Source organism: Pan troglodytes, chromosome 1 (genome assembly GCF_028858775.2).
Source record: "Pan troglodytes isolate AG18354 chromosome 1, NHGRI_mPanTro3-v2.0_pri, whole genome shotgun sequence".
NCBI classification, from domain to species: Eukaryota; Metazoa; Chordata; class Mammalia; order Primates; family Hominidae; genus Pan; species Pan troglodytes.
The window spans coordinates 172871298-172897149 of NC_072398.2; the positions used below are offsets into that span (position 1 = coordinate 172871298).

Sequence of the window (25852 nt, forward strand, 5' to 3'; positions counted from 1 at the left end):
TCAGGTACCTTCCAATGCCTGAGTTGCCTTTGAATCTTGAGTGTGTCATCTTCTTTCAACCAGACTGTTCTCTGCATCTCAAGACTATTCCATTTGAGGCCCCAAAAGACACCTTTCTCTAAACTAGTATCTCTACTTAAGAGTGCTGTCAGTCTCATTCTCAGCTCAGTGTTTTACGTGTACTTGTCACTGGGGTATTCCATACTATTTGGGGCATCTGTATGTCATTAAGCATAAGGCAGCACAGGTTAATTGAAATTGTTATTTTTGGATTTGAAATTTTTTTAATTAATTGAAGCCATTCCCCAGAATAAAAATGTCATTTGCTTTGGAGCTCATAGCAGTGGCAATAAAAACTTAGTGCACATTGAGAGCACTGGTTCTCAAATGCATATTCCCGGGCACCATCTCTGAAGACGTGGGTTTAGTAAGGTTCCAATGGGTCTTAGGAATCTGCATTTGTGAAATAAAGAAAATAACTTTGCCACCATCATCAAGTTGTTTTCGTTTCTAAATATGGTAGTATATTTAAGTTCTTAGTCGAGTACCTGGCTTCATCAGAAGCACTTGCTAAGTAAATCCACTATTGTTAGTTTTGTTCATGATATGGTTTCCAGTAGGCTCATTCAGTACGGATCCAAGCACTCACTGAAAGTAACAACCAGCCCTAAGGGTGGTATCTCTCAATTCTGTCTATCCCCACCTCTACTACATTAGTTCAACTTCCCCTCATCTCACACCTGTGACATTACCAGGGCCCTCCCTACAACTTCAGTCTCCTCTGTTTGGGCTCATTCTCAAAAGAGTAGTGAGAATTATTTTACTAAAGCTCAAATCTGAGAGTTTTACCTTCTGCTGAAAATCCCGCCAGGGCTCCCCTTTGCTCTCAGAATGAAGTCTCAATTTCTCACCAGTGCTCTGTGCAGCCAGACTCATGAGTTCCTCTCTCACAGCAACTTTCTCTCTACTTCTCTTGCTGTCCATTGTCCAGTCCCCCTGAACAAACTGTGGGTCCTTCAGATTTCCCCATTCATTTTCCTCCCAGGCTTTGCCCATTTTTTTCCCTGTGTTTAAAACATGCTAGCTTGGCTGGGTGCAGTGGCTCACACCTGTAATCCCAGCACTTTGGGAGGCCAAGGTGGGTGGATCATCTGAGGTCAGGAGTTCAAGATCAGCCTGACCAACATGGAGAAACCCCGGCTGTACTAAAAATATAAAAATTAGCTGGGCGTGGTGGCAGGCACCTGTAATCCCAGGTACTTTGGAGGCTGAGGCTGGAGAATCACTTGAACCCGGGAGGCAGAGGTTGAAGTGAGCTGAGATTGCACCACTGCACTTCAGCATGGGTGACAAGAGCAAAACTCCATCTCAAAAACAAAACAAAAACAAAAACAAAACAAAAACAAAAACAGAAAAAAAACATGCTAGCTTCCCTTTGGCCTGGCCAAAGGCTCTTCAGGTTTCTTTCTGGCTGTTCTGTGAAACCCTCCCTGGCTCCCTGAATGCTAGGTTAGATTACTTTTTATAGAATTTTTTTTTTTTTTTTTTTTTGGAGATGGAGTCTTGCTGTCACCCAGGTTGGAGTGCAGTGGCACGATCTCGGCTCACTGCAAACTCCGCCTCCTGGATTCAAGTGATTCTCCTGCTTCAGCCTCCCAAGTAGCGGGGATTACAGGTGCCCGCCACCAGGCCCGGCTACTTTTTTTTTTTTTGTATTTTTAGTAGAGAGGGGGTTTCATCATGTTAGCCAAGCTGATCTCAAACTCCTGAACTTGTGATCCACCTACTTCAGCCTCCCAAAGTGCTGGGATAACAGACGTGAGCCACTGCACCCGGCCCTTTTTATAGACTTTTACTGCATTCCATATCTCTATGTCCTAGCACTTGTCACACTACATTGAAATTATCTGGCTACTTTTCTGGGTTTTTTTACTAGCTATTAAGCTCCAGGAGGCTGGGACTATGTTATTAACACCCTTTAATCTTCAGGGCCCAGCATAATGCCCAGCACATAGTAGATGTAGATGCTCAATAAATGCTTTAGAAGGAGGGAAAGAAAGAAAAAATAAAGGAAACAAGGAAGGAAGGAAGGAAAGGAGGAGGAAGGAAGGAAGGAGGGAGAGAGGAAGGGAAGGAGAAACGGAAGGAGGAAGGAGGGAGGGAGGGAGGGAGGGATGAAGGAGGGAGGGAGGGAAGGCAATTTATTTCAGCTGGGCCCTAAACAGTGATGGAAGGCACAGACTATAGATTCAGCTCTATAGAGAAAAGAATTCATAAGACTTAGGTGGAGTCATGGTCTCAGTAAGATGGCTTAGTTCAAGGCTGGCCTCTCTCCTGGAAGACATCTACAACGTATGAGAAGGAGCACTGGATCCAAGTCATAAAGCCACAATTTCAGTGTTGCAACCCTATCGCTGAAAGCTCCCTGGGGTTGGCAAGTCACTTCATTTTCTGGGTCTTCAGTGTCTGGTTTTAAAAATGGAGCTAATCATATCTACTCCAAATACTTTTATTGGGATTAAATAGGAAACCACTGGCCAGGCACAAAGGCTCATGCCTGTAATTCCAACACTTTGGAAGGCTGAGGTAGGAGGATCCCTTGAGCCCAAGAGTTCAAGACCAGCCTGGGCAACATAATGAGACCCTGTCTCTACCAAAAATTTTTTTAAAAATTAGCTGGGTGTGGTGGTGTGTGTGCATGTAGTCCTAGATACTTCAGAGGCTGAGGCAGGAGGATTACCCGAATCCAGGAACTTGAGTCTGCAGTGAGCCATGATCCTACCACTGCACTCCAGCCTGGGCAACAGAGAGAGACTCAGTTTCTATGAGAGAGAGAGAGAGAAAGAGGAAGAAAGGAAAGAAAGAAAGAAAAGAAAGAGAAAAGAAAGAGGAAGAAAGAAAGGAAGGAAGGAAGGAAAAAAAAAAAACAAAAAACCAAAACAACAACACTATATTTTAAAATGTGTTGGAAAATTCTTTGCAAAGATATGTTCTTTGCCAGAACATAAGCTCCTTGAGGGATTTAACGTGAGCCGTTTCTGTATTCCCAGTTCCAGGCCCATCATAAATGCTAAATGAAGTTTTGTTGAATAAATGAATGAATAAATAAGAGGATGACTGAATGGAGAGGAAAAGTGCTGGTTACGTGAACTAAGCAAATGGCAGAGAGGCTCAGAATTGCCTTTTTGGAGTGAGTTGCTTATACATATTTCTCTTTCCTGCTGCATGGATAGTTTCTTGAAGTGGGGGGACTTTTTCTTACTTTCCTCATTATTCCTAAGTGCCTTGCACAGCCTTAGTCAGCATTTGATGAAACACTTAGGAATTTGAAGTGAATTTGTGGAACATTTTATAGTTTTCCAGTGGGTTGAAGCAGGTATGTATCATCATCTGCATTTTATAAATGAAGAACCTGAAGTACAGAGATGTTTTGATGAACTCCTCATGTTTGCATCGATAGTAGGGGGCCAATCCAAGACTAGAACCCAAGTCTTCTCATTCTTTATCCAGTGCTTTTTCCCACCAGCCTCTTTGTTTGCTGGCGTCTCTCGTCAGCAGTGTTTCTGATATGAAATGATGCATGCAGGCACCCAGCACATGGGGGCCCTAAAGCAATGGCAGCCCTTGTATTTATGGGCAGTAAAGAGCTCCAGCAAGGAAGGTCCTTCTAATGGGTGCCAATGAATGTTTACAGATGGGGTCTTGCTTTTAACTGAACAAGACCTAATTTTAAAATGCATTCAATTATTCTCAAGCCCAGAAGGCATTTAGAAATGACTGTTGCTAACCACCAAAACGAGGAACTGTTCTGTGACCTTTAGACTCTGCCTTCTTCAGCAGCCATCTTTTGCAGGGCTTGATCTCACACGGAAGTGCCAAAGCACAAAATTTATGGAGTCCTCAGAGTTTTTGTGGTCGCAAATCACAAGACTTTATCAAACAGAAAGGGAAGTTTGCCTTAGAGGGTGAGAACATACTTTTCAGACATAGCGATGGGAATACAAACAGGCCAATTCAATTTCTTTTGGGGTCATGGTTTGTAGCTTTATTGAATGTGCGGCATTCCCTTTTTGAAAGTCCATAGGATGTTTTCACTTCAGAGAATAATTTCCACATCCCATTCGACACCAAGAAATGGGTAATTATTATATCACTTGGTGATTATTTATCACAGTTTGAATGAAAATAAATTGCTTCAAAGTGAAATCTCATTACATGGTTACCTGTCTGCCCTATTAATCTTTCATTTAATTTTCTTTATTTTAATGTGCATACAAATGTTTGTGAGCTATCTCATCTGTCTCCCTCATAATTCCCTCCAATGGATTTAAATATGTTAAGAGAAATTAAATAAATAGGTTAAAGGAAGGCTCGGGATTTGGGAAATGGGGGTTTAGCTGAGAGTGGTAATTTGTTTCTGAACCGGCTGTCTCACTTCCTGTGGAACAGAAGCACACTGGAAAATTTTTAAAAATTGGGGAAAACACATGTATATTCCTACCATAGACCAGCTAGTTAGGGTACAAGTGTTGATTACTATATTTTCTGGATCCAGCAGTATCCACAGTGCCCACACTGGCAGTTTTCACCAATGATTTCATTTCCACTAATAAAATCCACAAAACAGCACCGCTTTTCTCTCACCCTAAGAGTATGAAATCAGTCTTCCCTGAGCCTCCCCATTTCCACCTTAATCCTCCAAAGTCTGAAAATCTAGTTGAAAGGACTTGTCCAATTCAGTTTGATAAATACTAATTGAGGGTCCACTGTGTGCTAGAGGTTGGGATTTGGAAGTCCTTTCCCTCGGGGCTTCACCACCCGCTGGGGAGGCTTCTCTGGTGCATTTCCCTCTCTGTGCCTGGCACACTGCTATATGTATGTGATGAAACAGGGACAGGTTTCTTAGCAGCTGTTGGAGAATCCTTCTTAGAAAGAGATCCTCTTTATTGGGAATATCTTCTAGAAAAAGACTTCTTGGAGCAGAAGCTGATTCTTCAAAGGATCTGAAGGTGGGAACTGCTGACCTGGGATGTGAGGAGGGGTTTGTTGTTGCCCTTGAGTGGGAGGAAAAGTGAAAGGGTGAAGGAGTCAAGACATGACCTCCACTAAGAAAATGTACAACCAAGTTACTAGGACTCAATTTGACAAGGAGTGGAGTCATTAGAGGAATGGACAAAAAGACTGGCCCAAGGAAGAACAGAGACAGGGTGGAAGTTTGGGAGCATGAGGCAGGGCCCAAACTTGAGCAATGCAAGTGAGGCACTAATCTCCAGGGCAAAACTTAAGGGGATACTAACACCCAGTCATCAAGGTAAGTTAATACTCAATGCAATATTGTAAAAAATCAAAATTAAAGTCAGCAGTGTCAGAATGAACACATTATCAAAAATGGAAATGGTGACAAGATCAGTAACAGTGCAGTATGGAGCCATACTGGAGCCTGAGGCAAAGAAAATCAGTCAGTCATACTGGTTCCTGTCTTTATTTAAATATTTAAACATTTAAATTTTGTTTTCAGTAGACTTCATTGAACCACAGCCATGCCCATTCATTTTATTAATATGGGTATGGGTAGCCTTTGTGCTACGAAGACAGAGGTTGAGTAGTTGCAACAGAGTATATGGCCCACAAAACCTAGACTATTTACACCCAGGCCCTTTACGGAGAAAGTTTTCCACCCTGTGTACTAGATAATCACTGGGGTCCACTCTGGTTCTGATACTTGCAAATTGTGTTTTCAGTTTTTTTATAGTAAGTTACTTTTGATGCAAGATGGGCTGTAGCCTTTGATGGTATTTTATTTTATGCTTTGTAAACATTTCATTTTGTATTAAAGTACATAAACTTTAATAGAGGTGCATTACCGTGTATCGGGTGCCACAGGAAGTCTTGGATGATAGCTTGGTACATGCATCCCTGTCTCTCCTCTCCCCTCCTGAACTGTGAGTTGGCATATAGTAGGCAGGGGTCCGGAATGGTGGACACCCCATAACATCCAAACAGTTCTATCCAGTGAAGTACCCACCCTCAAATGGCAGTAGAGCCTCTTGGAAAAACACAGACAGACCCTCTGTTCCTGAAGGTAAGCCCTGTCCCTTGCCTTTATCTACTGCCAATTTTTGCATTTTCCTGAGGTTACTGTAAAATTCTACTCTGCATAATGTTGTCCCACTTTATTGGAAACGCTAGCTTCAGACAATGTGAAAATGATTGGTCGAGAGGCTTTGAATGATACTTACCAAGCTTTTCAGTACATTTTTTTTATCACATAGCATATATTCTAATTCATTAAATTCATTAAAAGAAAAAGGTGGGTGAGAATATGGGCAGCTTCCTATTCCCATTGTTATTTACAAAGCAGGTTTTTATTGTTCCAGTAAGAAAAAAATATTTTGGCAAGATGACATCTCTACTTTCTCTGGAAAAGTCCTCTTAAGGAATGCTATCATCTAAGATCTTGATATAAAAATAGCATTTGACCATCTCTGGATTAGAAAATATAGATTCAGGAGAAACCACCTCATCAGAGTTGGTTCCAGGACCATGGGGTAAGCAACAGATTGGTTCTTGGTGTCTCCATTCCAGAAACCAGTTTCACTCTGAAGCTGCTTCCCCTCTAGAGAACTAAGTGCTCTCCGGGGTACAGCTTGATCACACTCTCTTTCTCCCACTTTATCTTCTCATTTCCCTCCTTTCCTCTCCCCATCAGACTACCTTTTCCTAGGTCCTATTCAACAGGACAGGAATGCATACTGTGCACCCATTGAGGGAGGCAGGACAGAGTTGTGGGTCAAAAGCGAGGGCCTTGGAGCCCAATAGCTAGGTTTGATTCCAGGCTCCAAACCTGACTATCTGTGTAGCCTTGGAGAAGTGACTTAACCTTTCTGTGCCCCAATACTCTCATCTCTGAATTGGGCATTGAATAAGTTAATACATGAAAAGCACTCAGAAGAGCATGTGTCAAATGGTAAGCACCGAGTTAATACCTGCTACTGCTGTGTAGAAGCGCCTGTGGCAAGCATGATGGGGAGGTGTGTGTAGATGTCACAGCTGGAATGAACCTCAGGAATCTGATGGCCCAGGACCTGCAAACCTGGATCCTGGAGGAACCAACTCTCAGTCACTGTGGTGTGGAGAGGGAGGACTGCTGGTGGGACCTTAGGCCTTCAACTCCCCTTTCAGATGCGCTTTGTGTTTACTCTTCTGTTTGGGATCTGTTAGGGAGAAATGCTTTTACAGTTTAAACCAAAGTTTAGTTAATTGACCTATCTATATCCACTGTATTTACAGATAAAGAAAGTTGCATAGAAGAAAAGTGACTGGCCTTAAGTCATATGTCAAATTAGTGATAGATTGGAATTAGAAATCAATCAATTAAAAATATTTGTTAATGCTTAATATGTGCCAGGCACTGCCTTGGGCCATAAGTTCAAAGCATTGTTTAGGGACCTCCATGGTTTCTTACATCAAGCAGGCTCCCTCATCCACTATTCAGGTAGCCCCGTTTTAATGTCCCCTTACCCCCAGGTACTCCTAGGTTGCTCTCACTCTCTGGCCTGAACTGTTCACCTCATTTGTTCCTGAGTGCCTTGTCCCATACGATTACTGATCCCCCTAGCAACTGACCCCAGTGACAGGCTTTTCTTTTTGTATTTTTATTTTATTTTATTTTTTGAGACGGAGTCTCGCTCTGTCGCCCAGGCTGGAGTGCAGTGGCATGACCTCGGCTCACTGCCAGCTCCACCTCCTAAGTTCACACCATTCTCCTGCCTCAGCCTCCCAAGTAGCTGGGACTACAGGTGCCCACCACCATGCCCGGCTAATTTTTTGTGTTTTTTAGTAGAGACAGGGTTTCACCGTGTTAGCCAGGATGGTCTGGATCTCCTGACCTCGTGATCCACCTGCCTCGGCCTCCTAAAATGTTGGGATTGCAGGTGTGAGCCACCACGCCCGGCTGTGACTGGCTTTTCTATTCACAGCCTTACTGTGTTGGGTCTGCATTAGGCTGCAAACAGGAAAGTATCCCTTCCTCTGATCTCTCATTTCCCTCCTTGACTTCAGTTTTTTCTGTGTAGTTGATGTTTTGGACCTTACCCGACTCTTTTGGACCCTAGGACCCTTGACCTCAAGAACAGGATCCACATCAAATACATTCATTCATTCAACAAATGTTTATTGTGTACCTACTTTGTTCCAGACGTGTTCTAGGTGTAGATACTGCAGTGAATCAGAGAAAAATCCCTGTCTCCACTGGGGCTCACAGACCAGTGAATGGTGATATTCAATAATCAAAATAAATGAATAAAACATGTAGTATGATATGTGCTTATTAGTGATACAGAGGTAGAAAACCGTTTGGTGGGACCTCAAAAAGTTAAACATAGAATTACCATAATCCAGCAATTTGACTTCTGGGTGTATACTCAAAAGAACTGGAAGCAAGGACTCAAAGAGATATGCGTACACGCATGTTCACAGAAGCATTATGCCAATAGTCTAAAAGCTGAAATATCCCAAATAGCCATCAATGAGATGAATGAATAAACAAAATATAGTACAGGTATATATATACAGTGAAATATTATTCACCCCTTAAAGAGGAATAAAATTCTGACACAGGCTACAATATGCATGAATCATGAAGATGTTAGGTAAGTGAAATGTTAGACACAAAAGAACAAACATTATATAATTCCACTTATGTGGGATATTTTAAATAGGCCAATTCATAGACACAGAACATAGAATTGTGGTTTCCAAGGGTTGGTGAGGCAGGAACAGCAAGTTATTTTCTAATAAGTACAGAGTTCCTGTTTGAGATGATGGAAAAGTTCTGGATATGAATAGTGGTGAAAGGTTTTCAACATTGTGAACACACTTAATGCCACTGAATTTTATATTTAAAATTTGTTAAAATGGTAAATTTTAGGTTGTGTATCTTTTACCACGATAAAAAAAAATGCTACAGGCAAAAATAAAGCTTGACAGAAAGAAGTGTCAGGGTGGTGATAAGCAAGTTATGTTTAAATGGAAGGAATTGCTGAGCAGATGACACTTGAGCAAAGACCAGAAGAAGCAAGCCACATGGCTGTCTGGAAGAAAAGTGTCCCAAGGAAAGGGACATCACATGCAAGAGCAGCATGATAAGACAGACCAGAGTGGTGTTCAAAACTGAGCCCGTCCTGGACGTGAGTCTCAGTTCCACACTTATTTTCTGGGTGACCTTGCACAATAAACTTTTTTCCTGTGCAAGTTGTTTACTTGTATATAAGAGGGATATTAATACCTACCTCAATTGGCATTATTAGGAGTCAGTGAAATAATGCATGAGAGATCCTTCAGCACAGAGCATGGCACCAGACTGACTTTTAGCCAGTGGTGCCAGCCCAGCCATCCCTGTGTCTATGGCTGGTGTCTGCTCTGATATGTTCTTCTTGGTGCCTGTGCCATGCTGTTTAAGTATTGTGCCCTCACACCTGCCTGGCACAGAGTAAATGGTGAATAAATGGCTCATAATTATTCTTTCCTGACTCCTTGATTTTGATTCAGGCAGTGTTAAAGTACATGAAAGCAGTGAACTCAGTACATAGACGGTCATCAATAAATGTTACTTTTCTTCATTCATTCTCTCACTCATTCTTTCATCTGTCACAAATAAATGAGAGGCAGTCCCTGTTGTCAAGATGCTTGTTATCTTACAACCAGGAAGTCTAGTAAAATATGCAGGATAAGCCCCTAACCATCTCTGGGCACTCAGGGAGAGAGATGTGGCCAGAAGTACACAGAAAGTTCTGTCTGAGAACTGGGGTTCCCAACCTGGGTGAGACTGGGGTTCATGGCCAGGGAAAAGAGCCAGCATGGGAACTATGGTGGGAACATGGGTCATGGATGGAAAAGGAGATCACAGCTGTGGACAAGAATCATTCAGCTGAAATATTTCCAGTCTTACTGATACTGCTCTAGGACATCTTGAAACACCCATTTCTGAGGGGCCTGGGTAGAGTTGTTCTGGATCTCTTCCATTTGCCCCTCCATGGCCTCTGTCTCTTCTTCTCCACCTGGCTCTGTGCCACTGGAGGCTTCCTGGACTTCTGCATTATTTTGCTTGGCTGCCATAACAAAACACCATCAACTGGGTGGCTCAAACAATGGACATTTATTTTCTTACAGTTTTGAGGGCTAGAAGTCTGAGATGAAAATGTTGGTGCAGCTGACTTCTTCTAAGGCCTCTCCTTCCTTGACTTATAGATTGCCACCTTCTCCGGGGCTTCACGTTGCCTTCCTTCTGTACATGTTTGTGTCTGAATTTCCTCTTTTTCAAGGACGCTAGTCAAATCAGATGAGGGCCTACCCTAATTACCGCATTTTAACATAATTACCTCTTTCCAGACCCTATTGTTGTATACAGACACATTCTAGGGTACTGGAGGTTAGGACTTCAACATATGAATTTTGGGAACACAATTTATCCTATAATAGTTCATGACTGCTGGTTCAGTGTGGCCAACAGGGAGCATCAGCAGAGGGTTGGAGGGTGGGAGAGAGTGAGTTGAGGTATTGATCCTCTCATTACTGGCCTATGGTGTCACTGAGGACTAAACATCACAGCTCCTATCAGGCAGCCCTGTCTATGCAAGCCACCACCACCCTTCTCTAGGGTCCAGAACCACTGTCTCCCCTTGCTCTTTCAGAGGTAGGGTGGCGATGGAGCCCAGTATTACTATTCCTGTTTTCCCTTTGCTTGTCCTACACCTTTGTAAATAGGCCTTCTGTTAAACTCCCTTCATGTTACACAATTTGAGTGTGCCATCCGTTTCCTGCTGAGATCCTGAATGCTGGGGGAGGGGTGAAAGACGCAAAGAGAAATTATTTCACTTTAATGCTTATGTGAGTTTTGCAGGCAAAAGACATGGCCTGTATGTATTTTCTTAAACGTGTTTTCTTAGGGCTTGTGGTGGCATCCTCTACTGTCTGCTTTGTCCACTAACACTGGAGTAAATGGTCAATAAATGTTTCATTTTCTTTCCTAAATACAAAAGAGTCCCTGATGTAACTATTTTGGAACTGCCTGTGGGAATCCTGAGAGGAAGCAGCAAGGAAAGACAGCTAGGGTCTTGTGCCAGGGACCTAGGTGGGTCACAAACAGGCCCCGGGCTTGGTGGCTTTCAAGCTGTTTTTCTATTTTCCACCCTGTGTGCCAATCAGCAAAACAGAGACAGTGGCGGCAGCCTGTCCCCTTCCCACCACAGCAGTTGAGCTGAGAGAGTGGAGGTGCAGACACTAGTCACTTCTTTAACTCCATCTGGTACCAACACCCCCCACCTCGGAACTCTACCATACTGGCTTCTTGTGGTTCCCTGAACACTTCCTGCTCTTCTTTGCCTTAAGGTCTCATTATCTTTTTTTCTATCTGGGAGACTCACCTCTCAATTTATCTGATGAACTCGTACTCATCCTTTGGAGTTCCATGCCAACTTTTCTTCCCCCTCAGGGTAAAAAAAAAAGGCTTCCTGAACATCCCCCCTGTTCCCAATGAGGATCAGGTCACCCAGTACCTGTTTTCAACCTTCCTGGAGCTTCTCTTTCACATCATTAAAACTGTGATTAAACCATCATCTTAAAATTAATGGTTTACCTTTTGTATTTCCCATTAGATGGAAGCTCCATGAGGGCAGAGGTTGTGTCTTTCTTGTAACAGTCAGTACAGTGTGTAAGAGCAGATGGCCGGGGTGTGAATTCTGCTCCATCACTTGCCAGCTGTGTGACCTTGGGCATATGACTCAGTCTCTGTGCCTCAGTTTCCACATTTGTGAAGTGGGGGTAAAAATAGGACCTATGTCCTAGGGCCATTGTGGAGATTCAATATGTTGATAAATGTAAAGCATGTATGACAGGGCCAAGCACATAAATGTTGTCAATTACTACTGAATTCTCAGTTGGCCCTCAACAAATAACTGTGGAATGAAAAAGGGTTAAGGGTAAATTGCTGGACAGAGCTCAGAAAAGGCCTGCCCACTTCAGTGTGGTCTTTCTGTGATTTGACAGCCGCAGATTCACATGACAGGGGAGACTCCATGGCAACACTTACTATACCAGGGAATGTCCCTTGAAAGTTGTACAAACACAATGCAGTCTCTGCAGTGAGAAGGCTGGCCAGTCAGCCAGTGCTGGGATCGCTGGGTCCTACGGAGAGGGATGCAGTTAACACATGTGAATCCAGCCTCAGAGCCCTCCATGTATGGTCCATGGCAGCCCTGAAGAGAAAGTAGCAGAGATATATTGGCTCTTTGCCCTCAAGGCATTGGTAACTTGGGGAATGTTTGGAAACCACACTTTCCTCTTAGTTTCCTTATCTGCCTTCACATTGTAACTAGAAAGAAGACTTTTCTGGGTATATGTTATGGGGCAAGTGTTGAACCATCTCAATTTGTGGTTTCCTCATTCGTTAAATACAGACAATAACAAAGTATCATTGTCTTAATGACTACTTTTATCCAATATCTAATGACCTCATTAACAGACATGCAAATTAGCGCGCACACACATACACACATACACACATACAAGTGATCTCACACCACGGCTGAAACAGCTATCACAAAGCATATGCATTGAATCTCACCTTCATTAGCTAGAGAAGTCTGTAAGGCCATCACTTATGATCAATTTATACCTCCTTTACAGTTATTATAATCCTGATTGTCTGGTTTCTTGGTTTGAAACACATTAGAAATTATCATAGTAGGATAGTGAACCAAAAAGAGGCCATGGAAAAGGGATAATACTGCCAGAGGCAGAGACACCAACCACACAAAGTGACATTTATTTTTAAATCTTCGTAGTTTGGGGTCATTTCCTTTAAGGACAAAGCTCTTCAAAATCTCTTTAGTAATATCATTTCTTTTTAAAGTCATAATATTTTGACACTAGAAGAACCTAAGCAGTGCTCTTGTCCAAAGCCCTTATTTTCTGACGAGAGAAGGGTTAGGGTCGCAAATATACCCAATCACCCCACAGCTGAAGCTGGGTAGAGCCCCCACCACCTGGAAGTCCGTGTATGTTCTTCTAACTTTCTCGCTTTGCCTCCTCCTTTTATTGGTCAACACATACATGGTAAACATCATTCAATCCCCAGGCCTCCACTGGCCACATAATTTCTGACCACCAGGGACTTACATGGTGTCAGGAATCTTTCCCTTCATGAATTTAACTGCTGAATCATTACCTTTTTAGGCATTTTTAGGTATGATAATTGGTACCTTCAGGCTCAACTTCTATGTAAAAGCTGAAGACACAGAGATCTTCATTCAGTATATTTTCCTTGTGACCCAGATCCACAGCAATGCGTGTCCGGGGTGGGATACTTAACAATATCCATCAGGAAGAATTCCTTGGTAAGTGCTCGCCATGTGCTCAACCTATTGTTATGGAGTCTAAGAGTGATAGGGAAAGAACAGACCGATGTAACTCCAGCCCTCCAGGAAATTATAATCTGAGAGATTAACAGAAACAAATGGTGGGAAGGAGCCTCCAAGGCAAGCGGGTTGCTGAGTGGGAGACAAGAACACTGAAGCCTGCTGTGTCCTCTACTGTGGCTCTTCTGTGACCTATGGGTAGTCAGCTAACCTCTGTGTGCCTTATCTGTAGAATGCAGATAGTACTTATACCGATCCCTTGCGGTGGTTGTGAGCATTGAAGAAAATAACACCCAGTACATAAAATATTACCTGGAACATAGTCAACACTCAAAAAATACTAAAATTAGAGTTTCCGATTCCACTATAGAGACTAAGTACATGCGAAGGGTTTGTTTAGTCATATATCAAACATTTATTGAGCATCTTCTGTGAGCCAGGCTCTGTGCTGGGGGATGAGAATAAGGAGGTTAATAAAACAGACCATGTCCTGAGACAACTTACAGTCTAGAGCCGGGGTCAGCGAACTCTAGCCCCGGGCCCAAATTCCACCCAGCGCCTATTTTTCCAAATCAAGTGTCATTGACAGAGTTGGGCAGTTGCAATAGAGACTGTAAGGTCCCCCAAACCTAAAATGCTTCTCTAAGTCCCTTTACAGAAAAAGTTTGCCAACCTTAGTTTAAGGACTGCAACTTTAAGTGTGGTCTTTGGACCACAGTGTCAGCATCAGCTGAGAGGAGTGATAGAAATACAACATCTCAGGCCTACACCCCAGACTGACTGAATCCAAGTCTGCATTTTAATGCCACCATAGGGTTCTTTAGATGCACCTTAAAGTTTAATAAGCACTACTCTAGCACATGCCAAAGATGCTTAAATAAATCTCTCACTGAGATACACTGAAGAGGTGTTATGATAGAGAGATGGGTAAAGGACCATTTCTTGAACATTTACTTTGAGCCAGAGGCTGGCCTAAATGTTTTATATACAGTACCTTATTCAGTCCTAATAGTGGTTAAGAAGAGGATACTACGTTTAACTTCACTTGAAGAAACCAGAACTTAAAGAGGCTGGGTGATTTTGACCAAGGCTGTCAGTAAATGAATGGCAGAGCTGGAGTTTGAATCCTGGTTAGCAACTGCAAGCCACTTTCTCTTCATCATCATGTTGTTCTGCTTCCTAAAAGCAAAACAAATGAGGAAGTAAGGAAGAATTTCACAGAGAAATCTTACAAACTTGGCTCAGTGCCTACCTGTATCAGTCAGGGTCCAATCAGGAAAACAATCCACTCAAAGAATGTAAAACAAAGGATATTTAATTTGGAGAGGTGGTTACACAGGGATGACAGAGCTGCAAAGCTACAAAGCCATCAGGAGATTGTGAGGCACCCAGAGATTAATCACAGCAGGAAGGTGCTGCCACCCTAAAGTGGAGGGACAGAGCAATGGGGTGGTGTCACTGGAGCCCAGCAGCCAGAGTGACTTTGGGGAGCTGCACCCCAGTAGGCCTATCCAGTAGAGGGTCTAGCCATGGGACACAGAGCTGCTGGTGGTGCTGCCCAAGGTAGAGACCGGGGAGTAATGAGATTCCACCAATCAGGACCATCTTTCACTGCTGTTTCCCCACTAGCTAGAAACCAGCTAATAATGCAGGAGCCTGGAACACATAGCCTGCAGGGATCAGGATTCTGCAGTACAGAGCAGAGCAAGCAAAGGGCAAGCAATGAACCAAGGGGCAAGCAGGCCAGGAGAGGGTTCCCCAGTGCTCCGTAGTCTTCTCCCTGTGCCAGGAGCCCATCCTAGGCTCCCGTTCCCAGTCTCAAGTAGTATTTCAAAACTGTTTCCATGCCCCATATTGGTGTCCTTAGGTTGCTGTTCTTAGACTTTGGACTTTGTCTCCAGTTTTCTTTTTTTTTTTTTCCCTTTTGAACCCTTGGTTGCACCCTTTAAACTGGTGGTCCCCAACCTTTTTGGCACCAGGGACCAGTTTAATGGAAGACAATTTTTCCATGGACCAGGCAGGGTGGGCAGGGATGGTTTCAGGATGAAACTGTTCCACCTCAAACTATCAGACATTAGATTCTCATAAGGAGCATGCAAACTAGATCCCTCACATGCGCAGTTCACAATAGGGTTCATGCGCCTATGAGAATCTAATGCCACAGATGTAACAGAAGGCACAGATCAGGCAGTAAGGCTCACTCGTCCTCTGCTTACCTCCTGATTGTGTGGCCCAGTTCCTACCAGAGCACAGACCAATACTAATCCATGGCCTTGGAATTAGGGACCCCCGCTTTAAAGTGTCAGGTTCCTGAATTACCTTCTGCCCCTAGTCACTGTCTATCAGCTTTCCCGATTGCATACTCAGCTGCCTCTTGGTCAAATTCACTACACCCCCATGGCCAGCTGTCAGATTCAGTGCTCTGGGCCTCCACTGGTACAGGAGATTGAACAGATATTGCTGAGTGGGGTTTTGAGTGACGAGTATAGTTCATCAGTCGAAAAAGGGTAGTCTGGCGCTCCCAGCAAAATGGGATAGCATAAAATGGGAGGCAGCTAAGGCTCGGGGCTAGGGGAAGTTTGTGTGGCACTCTAAAAGTGTTTAGGCTTTATTCCAATAGTGAACCATTAAAATATTTAAATAGAGACAATATGTAATTGTATTTGTATTACGCAAACATTACTCTGGCTGCAGAGTGATTGTTTGATTAGAAGAAACCAAATTGGGAGTAGAGTGCAGTTAGAAACTTCATCTAGGTGAGGGTAACAGTTGACTTGTCTGAGGAATGGCATGGTGGATGGCTCTGAGAGATGGTAGCAGACACTGTTGGCCACTATCCAAACCATCACCCTCCCCACCTCTTTTTGCTGACAGAGACCTGATTTTATGTGAGCGCCTACTCTCTACTTAGACGTATATTCAAGCAAGGCGCCCTCTCCAGATCATGGAGTGATTTGTTTATTTTAGTTATGGCCACTCTCTTTCTTTTGCCAGTGTTTTGATTAAGAAAGGCATCTGATACAATCCTGGCCCATGAAAGGACCTGGAAGTCTGCTGGGGAGTGGGGGTTGAACTTGAGGGAAGGTGTTTTCTAATTCTTAAAAAGAGATGGGCAAGGAGAAACTCACCTTTTTAGCCTCCAGTTGTGCTTGAGGGAAGAAACCAGCCCAGGAATGTGATGGTCATCTCTGATCTATGAGGGGATCAGCTGAAGAGGAGGAGCAAAGCCCCTGGACATGGAAAGAACTTACCTTGAAAGTGGCATTGAATTTTTTTTTTTTTTTGAGACGGAGTCTTGCTCTGTCACCCAGGCTGGAGTACAGTGGTGCGATCTTGACTCGCTGCAATGCCCCTGCTGGGTTCAAGCAATTCTCTGCCTCAGCCTTCCAAGTAGCTGGGATTACAGGTGCCCACCACCACACCCACCTATTTTTTTGTATTTTTAGTAGAGACAGGGTTTCACCATCTTGGCCAAGCTGGTCTTGAACTCCTGACCTCGTGATCCACCCGCCTGCGCCACCCAAAGTGCTGGCATTACAGGTGTGAGCCATCGCTCCCGGTGATGGCATTGAATTTTTAATTACCCAATCTTGGAAACTTGAGATGTGAGACAATAAACCACTTAAAGCTACTTAAGCTATGTTAGTTTATGTGTGTGTGTGTGTGTGTGTGTGTGTGTGTGTTTAATGCAGCTCAAAGCATCCTAACTGATAAAGAAAAAAAAAATCAGGAGTTCATAGGACTTGGTGGCTTGTCTGCTTGTGGTTGTTGAGGAGAGGGATGACTGTAAGAGGAGTAATTAGTTTTGAGCTTGGGTCAATAGGTAGAAAATTGTGCTAGTTACTAAGGTGAAAATCCCAGACAGAGATACTGGTTTTAGCAGAATGGTGTGAATAAGAAGACATATTTGGAAGTAGCTAAAATGCAGTTGATGTGCAGGATGTGAGTGAAGGATTATGGGGAGCTGAGTCTGGAAGGGAGGGTTGGCCTGTAATGCCTGGTAATGATATCACATTGATGGATCTCATGTCTGTGATTTGCCATCTCTGTGATCTTGTGGATGTTGCTTAACTTTTCTAAGCTTCAGTTTCTTAATCAACAAAATGACGCTAATACTGCCTAGTTTACAGGGTTATCATTGTAAAGACAAAATGCAATCAGTGAATAAATTAAACATGTTATTATTAATTATTTAATGGGACACATGTGGGGAGCTCTGGGTGGTGATGTGCTAAGAGCTGCACTAGGTTTCAGCTGGGAGGGCTGTGCCATGGTTAGACAGAGGAGCAAAGGCTCTGCTAAGTCCTGCTAAGATCTAAAGCTGTAATTAACAAACATTTTATAGGCTCTGAATCTTTTGTTGTAAAGAAAGTGTATCCAAAAGGGTAATAAATAAAACTAACAAAACAGAGTGCTTTATTGGAAGAGGAAGGAAAGAGCGGCTCAGAACAACCTCCTCTCCCACTCCTGATTTAGAAACTCCTGCAGGGGAGACGGAGGGGGCTAAGGAGTCTGTAGGTCTCTGTTGGAAACAGGTTGGAAATTGCTAATGCAAACAGGAAGTACTGAGGACCATGGCTGTGGAGAGGGTGTAACAGAGTGTGAGATGTGGAGGAGGAGCACTTTTGGGAGAAGCAGGGGATTAATAAATGTGTGTAGCACTGAACCGACTTATTCAACTAAACTATATAAGTCTCTTTCCTAGAGAACTCGTACTCATCCTTCAGAATATAGCTCAAGTGTCACCTCTGCCAGGAAGGCTTCCTTGACATGTACCAAATTATCCTTTCTCTGTGCTTGCTCTGACAGAGAAATTGCCTCCTTGTTAGTCTGCCTGCCTGTGTGACTCTGTACCGGGCTGTGTCTGATTTGTTGGTGTGCCCAGCCAAGGACCTTGCACTTGTCTGAATTGTCCCTCCCTAAATGACTAGTGGGTGGCCTAATGGAAGTATAGCCTGAGGGTTCAGATTTAGGAAATAAGGCCTAAAGGAAGAAGGTAGGACTGGATGCCCACCCCAAGAAAGTCACAGAGTTGTGATTAAGGGCAAGAGAAAGAGAGATAGGGAAAAGTTAGAACCCAAATCTCAAAGACTAAATGTAAACCCCAGCAGATGGGAGCCAATTGGTAAACAAAAGGGAATCGGTTTACATAGTAGTACCAAAGGTGTTCTTGCGACCAAGAGTCTGACTCTAACACACTCAGACCTTCTCACCCACACTCCTCCCTTTTCCCTCCAATGACCAGCACAGCAAGGGCGTGCCACTGCCTCCCCCAAGACTTGTTGATAGAGTGATTAAATGAAACCGTGCTGTCTTAATTCTTTTCCTAGTTTTCAGCTGTTTGTTTAAATGGATTTTTTCCTGACCCTACTTGGCATTTCAACCACACAACCTCGGTGGGCTGTATGTTGTTACACATCAATACAAGCACCTCCTCTCCTCCCCTGGCTCTCCCACATTGCTTCTTGGTGTCCAAGATCAAAGAGAAATATTGTTCAAACTGCAGATGAAGAAACAAGGCTGGCTGCCTTTGATGTCAGGCAGCAGCAGTGTAATCTGTGCCCCCGACTTGCTTTTACTGCCGATGCAATTTGCAGCTGCGATGTTGAGTCTAGGTAATTGTTTCTCCAGCCCAAACACCACTAGTATTTTTTATTTAAGTGCAAATTTTCATTTGGCTAAATAAACGGTTCTTGTTTGCCCCCAGCGGATGGTGGCCCTGAAACACTGGGTGCTGGCAGTTTTCAAGAAAACAGTGCCCAGGTAATCAGAAAGGCCTAACAAGAGGCCATTATGTAGAGTGCCCCCTTCTTTAACTTTCCCTTTTATTGGAACGGTGTAATTTCAGTTTCATAAATACTAAGAGGTTTACCGCTGGGCACCGGAGCTATCCATCTCATTCACCTCAGAAATTAAGGCTGCTGCCTTTCCCTGCAATGTTTCTCTTTGTCTCTAATTTCACTTTAGCTGCCTTTAGAAACCAAGCCAGGATGTAAAGAATTCAGACCATTTTATTTTTTACAAGGTCAGATTGCTCATGATTTCTAATAGAGAATATTGAAAACCTTTTTATTGAGGGTCCATCCTTCTTCTAATATATCTCTCCTTCCAGACACAGTTGCAATCAAAGACATTAACATAAAACCTTAATCTTTGTTCAAGACTATAACAGTAGTAGTAATAATAACAACAGTGGCAGAAAATGCCACGTACTCGTAAGCGCACAGCAGATACAGTTCTAGGCGCTGCATGCACATTATCTCATTAACCCTTGCAACAATGCCGCAAGGCAGCTGTGATAGCTCTATGTAGCAGAAGATGCTAAGACTCAGAGAAATTAACGTCTTCCCCCAAAAATTACAGTAAGAGAGAGGCAAAGCCAAGACTGGAACCCCAGTTTCTCTGTTAAACTTCGAGACAGTGTTTTTCCTTAGATATGGTGGGAAAGATGGCATGGATTTTCACAAATCCATGAGTTATGTTCAAGTCAAAAACGACATTGGTGCTAAGTAGTGAAGCAGAGGGCCCATGCCCTATTTTGCTGCGTTGTGGCTTATAAAACACTAGAATGCTAAGGTATCACAATGCCTCTTCTCTCTGTCCAAACGTCTTCTCCACTGTGCTGCCTTTCCTCTCTTGCCCCGCGTTCCTTCACAGGAAAGTCCTCCCTGATCTCATCAGCAGCCCCTCCCATGTGCTGCTGCGGCTTCTTTCCCTGACTTTTCTCATGGTGTTATCACATGGTGTTGTAGCCTTGATGTCTGACTGTCACCTCCACCAGGCTCCAAGCTCCTTGAGGATGAGATTGTGTCTTATTTGACACCCTTTCCTAATGCCTGGCACTGTGCTTGGATAGTATGCAGGAAACATTTATTGATTGAATAGAGTGAATACACAGAAAGGTAAACATCCTACTGCCTTCCCGCTGAGAAAGTTAGTTAACATGATTTCCCTTCATACCTAGTAGAGTATAATTCTAGAATCATACTTATTTTTTCTGAATGGGTCTCTGGCTTTCCTATTTTCCAAACCAACATGGGGTCAAGCGTGTGCTAAACATTTCTTCCTGGTGGCTATTTCCCCAAAATTAAAGAAGATATGAATAGTGCTCCCAAAAGATTTCATATATTACAGTTCATTAGAAGATAATTTTTTAAATAGATGGGCAAATGACCACAATACCTAGCACACAGCAGATGCCAAGTAAATGTGGATCTTCCTCTACCACTTGGATTCGTTTCAGCAAAATGTCGCTAACCTGTGTCTCATTTTTCAGGTTTTTCAAAATATACTCTATAAAAGTCTTAAGGCAAAGCTGTTGTTCAAGCAATATCCTAACTTTCGGAGGTGAGAGAAGAGCTCTAAACTAAGAACCTCCACTTGGGGAGAAACTGGAATCCTCAATTTTGACTTCTGTTGTGTTCCCTATTTTAAACTCTGGTTTAAGTGTGGGCAGAACCCAGCCCTCTCTCTGGATCTCCTTAGCATAGTAGTGCCAGGCTGACATTTATGGAAAGAACTTTACTACACATGCTGGGAGAACCATGGAGGAAATGGTTGATAGAAACAAAACAAACAGTAAAAATAGCCGTATGTTGCCTTCCCCAGCAGAGTGAGAACACCAGGAAGTCAGGAACTATACTTAATTCGTATTTATGTTCTATCCCCTCATCTGGAATATATTCAATAAAGACTTGAATGAATGATGAATGTAGAAAGGAATGAATAAACCAAACATCAAAGAGCTTGAGTAGACCCTAAATGTCCATAGATGTCGTTACATAGGCCTTGACAATTTTGCACAAATTCCTCTTTCTTCCTTGCTTGATCTTTCTTTCTTTTCCCATCTAACTTTTTATTTTCAGGTAAATGCTGTTCTGCTTCCTAAGAGAGCAAACTTCCTATTCTGCCATGGATAGAAATACTACTCTCAGATCCACTGGTCCTCAAGCTCCTCCCACTCAGTTCCAGTTTTCTATGGGATGGGGGTTTGGGGTCATGCATAATTCACAGCTGATTGATTCAGCAGATGTGAATGGCACTCAGTGAGTCCCTATATCAGATCAAGCTCCTCCAATCCTAGGTCTTCCCACCTTTGGAGCCTTATATAAAAGGGCCACGTTTGGCTGACTGACCTAATAGGAGTATAATGAGAATTAACATGGAGGCATTAATAAAATGACAATAATCCTTTATTTTTAGCTTCTGATGGATTCATGGTAAGTTTTCCTTCTTAAAGTGCTCCTCCTTTGAAAGGTAATTACCTTTCAGAGGGCGCACCTAGAGAAGAATAAACCTCAGAGCATAGTTATTGAGTCCTCATTACAGAGCTGGGGATGCAATAATAGCTGCTATGTACTGATACCTGCTCTCTACTAAGTACCTTACATATGCTATAACTTTTAGTTCTCACTCCAGACATGCTATACAGGGGTTATTATTGTCTCCAGGCAATTGTTTCCATTATATATTAGAGGAAATGTAGACTTAGGAAAATTACACATTTTGCCTAATGCCACATGGCTAGGAGGTGAGTGAGCCAGAATTTGAACCAATAATTGTCAGATTCCACAGCTCATGCTCTTTGCACTCTAGCTTGCTGTTATTCCATAAGGACCTCACAGCATATTATGGAAGTATCTGCTGGAAAGTGCTATGGGAGAGCTAATGCCATGTGTTGTTGGAACATCAGGAGGAAGGGGAAGAAGAGCAAGTACTTTTGAAAGGAAAAGACATCTTATTGGGCTTTGAAGAGTGAATAGGGGTTTGCTGACCAGAGAACAAAGGGAAGAAATTCCAAGCAGAAGGAACAGCAGAAGCAGAAGTACAGAGGCATGAGAATTCATGCCTGCCATGTTCAGGAGTGGTGGGCCATTCCCTGGTATGTGAGAACATGGTAGTATAGGATGGCTGAGGCAGTAGGGTAGAGATGGGGCATGATGGCCAGAGAGAGGACTGGAGAGGTGGGTTAGAATCTTAAAAGCTCAAAACTTTGTACTGTGGTTAATGAGGTACCATCAAAGACTTCCAAACATCAAATCAAATGACTGCATGATGTCCTTCTCCCCAGGGCCTTACACTAATACTGGGACAGCACACTCAGTGACAGATAGGAGGCAGGGTATGAGCTGGGAAAATCTCAGTAGGGTGCTTTAAATCATTCCAGCTATGTCTACAGGTAGGAGACTTCAAATCAAGAAATACTCTTTAAACAACAATGTGTGTATGTCATGACAAACTGCCTTTAAATGTGTTAGGTGTTGAGCTGGGAATTTGATACTGGGTGGTGGTGTTATCAAGAGAGATCCGCCCACAGCATCCCAGTTTTGCTAATGAATTCCTTTCCCAGACCCCCTGTTTGAAGTGGAACATAATGAGAGTGATGATTCTACCCCAGGCAGGGCATACTTGGAAACTGTGCAATTAAATACATTACCTTGAAATGCTTTATTGGAAATGTGTAACAACACCCCAATAGGAAAAGTGGGTGAGGGTTGGAGCCTGTAGGGGGAAATTATTTCATTTCATTGAGAGATTTTAATACTTTTTTTTTTAAAAGAAACTGATTGTATTTAAAAAATAAGGTAGTTGGGAACAGTGGCTCACACCTGTAACCCTAACACTTTGGGAGGCTGAGATGGGGGGATTGCTTGAGTCCAGGAGTTCAAGACCAGCCTGGGCAACATAGTGAGGCTATGTCTCTATGCAAAAGTTTTTGAAATTAGCCAGGCATGATAGTACATGCCTATAGTCCCAGCTACTCAGGAGGCTGTCAGGAGGATTGTTTGAGCCCAGGAGGTTGAGGCTGCAATGAGCTATGATCATGCCACTGCACTCCAGCCTGAGTGACAGAGGAAGACCTCATCTCAAAAAATAAATAAATAAAGTTATACATAATGTTTTGAATTAAGAGAAATAAAAATATCAAGATTATATGGAGCCACTGGTTTGCTCACCTATACTAAGGACAGCAGCTTCACAGTATTTGCCTTGCTTTATAAAGAGCTTCTAAACTAAAGGATCCTAGGACAAGATCCCACAAGGGCATTGGGTATAGATCCAATTCTTCCATCTGTCTTGTCTGCACTAGGTCCCACCACTCCTGAGTAAGAGACAATGTCACAAGCCAACATCACCTATAAAAAAGGATTCATTTTTTCCTCCTGATAAAATAACCATTCTTTCATTTCACTGGCCCTCATTAAATGCCTAACATAAAATCCCAAAGGTATTCTACCCATCTGCTTTCAAAGACAATTTCACAGTCATGTAACAAAATGCACCTATGCTGTTAACCCACTTGTATGATGCTGGCCTTTAAATGTATGTGGTTTTCCAAACATGTTTCTCCGGAAGTAGCCATTATCACTTCTTCCACATTTCTTGTGACAAGCACATGTTTATCCAATTTGTATATATGTATGTGCACATATATATATACACATATGTGTGTATATATATAATTATATATATAAAATATGTAATATATATATAAAATTTTCCCCCTCTGAAGTAGGCATTTCTCCATCTTACACAGGGAGGAACTGAGGCACAGAGAGACCAGAGAGATGTGCCCAGGGACCTGCTGGCCAGTCACTGGTGAAGCTCAGTCTTTGTCCCAGGTCTCTGGCAACCCAAGCCTGGGCTTTTCCACTGTCCCTTACCACCGCACATACTCTGAGAGAATGGTTCCAGTTCCCAGCTTCTGCTTAGAGATTGGGACTACACAGCTCTTGCTGCAGACTCATGTGCAGCATTTCTTTATACATGGACATGACTCATCAGACCTTTGAAAATAGGATTGTTTCTGAACAGTCCTAGGGCAATCCCCTTTCCTCTCTGTAGCAAAAAGGAAGACAGAGCCACAGAAAGGAGATGACGGTGCCCCCTAACACCCACAGGCCTAGCTGAAGAGAAAGGCAGAGGAAAAAAGCCCTGAACATCATTTAAGCCCCTCAACCCAAATGCTAAAGCAAACAGACAATAACAACAATAATAAGACTGCCATTTACTGATGTTTTCCTTGTATCAGAAACATCTCATTTGATCCTCACAGCAATGCTATGAGGGGCAAGCAATTATTCTCATTTTAATGATGAGGAAATCAAGGTTTAAAAAGCTCAAGATTTTAAAAAACTATTTAAGACTTTACATATATACATTATTTAAAGAGACAGTTTGGAGGTGCCACTCCTGGTCCCTGGATATCTCTGACATCATTTTCTTCCCTGCTTCCCTTCTCTGGCACAGTGAACATTTTGCTGTTATAACAACACAGCAAGCAGGTAACCTCCTCCATGGCTTTCACTTGCTGTTCGCTCTCCCTAGAATGTTCTACTTAAACATTTTTTCATGGCTTGCTTCCTGACTTCATGCGGGTCTCTGCTCAAATGTCACCTCCTCAAACAGAGTTTCTCCGGACACCATTGACTACTCTCTAATCCCTTGATGTTGCTTAATTTTTTCATCAGCGTAATTTTCCTACCTATCATTGTATTTTGTATTTGTGTGTCTGTTTGCTTATTGTTTGGCTTCCTCTCTAGAGCATAAGTGTCATAAGCAGGGACTTTGTCTATTTTATTCACCAATGTCTAGAGCAGTGCCTAGCACAGAATAAGCAATCCCATATTGTTAAATGTATGATTTGTTAAGTGTGCAATTAAATGTTATCATAGGTTGATTTCGCTGTAAGAACATTCACATAACTAAATTCATATATAGTTAAACAGACTCTGTCCTGAGTTTGCAGCATTCATTCATTCATTCGTCCTTTGTCCTTTCCATTATTCAGCACTTACTAAGCTGCCCCGCACACTGGGCATTGTGCGGCATAGATGATGAAACCAGCTCTGGCCTTCATAATACTAGAGTGCCTTGGAGAAGAAGAGTGAGTAGAAAGACTGAAATGCTGTGGTATGCAGGAGCACATGGTAACGGGGGACTCCCAAGGAAAAATATTTTACTTCTGTCCTCAGGGTCTCATATTGAACAAATGAAATCTGTTGTTCGTCCCTTAGGGTGAGCTTGCTTTTTCCATAATTGGGGTTGTGGGGAGGGTGGAAGGAATGAAAAAATTAGAAAGGATCAGCTGACGTGCCTTTATTTCTTCACCATAAATACCTCTCACACCCAGGCTGGAAGGGAAAAGATGTAAAGAAATGTTTGCGCCTTCACTCAGAGCTGAGGAGAAAAAGGCAGGGTTTTATGCTGTTTTATTGACATTCAAGAATACCGCTTATCAAAAATCACAAGTTAGAGCTTTCTTGAAGTGGATTCATTTTCTCCTCCAAGCCACTTGACTGGATTTTGCCAGAGAAGAGTAAATTTCAAACCCCTTGAAAGTCAGTCTCCCCACAGTCTACAGACTTGCCACAACAATAGCAATAATCCCACTAATCCCAGCTTTCAGACGATGGATGTCCAAACTCCTGGTAGCC

At 42.9% G+C, this 25852-nt stretch overlaps 1 protein-coding gene across 6 annotated transcripts in view; it reads left to right on the plus strand.

Moving 5' to 3' along the window:
* The window catches only part of DAB1 (DAB adaptor protein 1), a 1250022-nt gene that overhangs the window by 134778 nt on the left and 1089392 nt on the right, over window positions 1-25852 (plus strand). The gene's annotated exons all lie outside the window — the stretch shown is intronic.